Here is an 818-nt window from a genome sequence, read left to right on the forward strand (position 1 = left end):
CCGCCGCCGCCGCGCTCAAACTTCCGCTGCCCTGCGGCAGTGGCTGCAGCCGAACAAAGGCCGAGCGGCAGCCAATCACCGCCCGGCCGCACGCCGGCCGCCAGCCAATCACCAGCCTCCGCAGCACCGCCCCGTCCCGTCCTGTGCCGGTGCTGTGTCTGCGGGCCGGGCTGTGGAGTCATCCCCTGAGGGAGGGTAAGGGTGTGAGGAAGGCAACTGCTGGCGCGGCGGATTACCTTCGACGACAGACACCTAGAAACGCGATGCCTCCCGAAGGACGGAAAAAATACCCACAAACTCTCGGACGCTAATGATTTATTGACTAGAGTAAAAGGGGCAGGCGAGCGCCGGCGAGTCCTTGCCTCGCCGAGGCTGTTCCTCAGCCCCTTCCTCAGCAGCGCTGTGCCCGGCTTTCACCTTCTTGCCGTCAGCCCTTGCAGGCTGCCAGGGGTTCGGGCTGGGCTGGGGAGATTCTGGGTACATCTCGTAAAAATCGTCAAAATTTCACCCTGCTAGGCCTGAGCTCTGGTTGAGGCAAAGGAGGAGAGGTGGCTGTGCCTGTTTGCTAAGGGGGTGATGGGGAGCGGGGCTCTTGGGCAGGCGGTGGCTCAGGCAGAGGTGTGGCTGTTGGGTCAGAACCCTCCTGCTGACCTGTCCAGACCAAACCCTACTGGCCAAATCCTGCCCAGCCCAGTCCCCTGGCGCTGTGGAACTTCTCTATGATGCAAGTTCCATGGCCTAATTCTACTCTGTCTCACCTCCAGTACACCTGGAGGAAGTTACTGGTTTTGCCTACGTGGATTTTCTTCCACCTGAAT

The sequence above is a fragment of the Calypte anna genome, chromosome 1 (assembly GCF_003957555.1).
Source record: "Calypte anna isolate BGI_N300 chromosome 1, bCalAnn1_v1.p, whole genome shotgun sequence".
Taxonomy (NCBI): domain Eukaryota; kingdom Metazoa; phylum Chordata; class Aves; order Apodiformes; family Trochilidae; genus Calypte; species Calypte anna.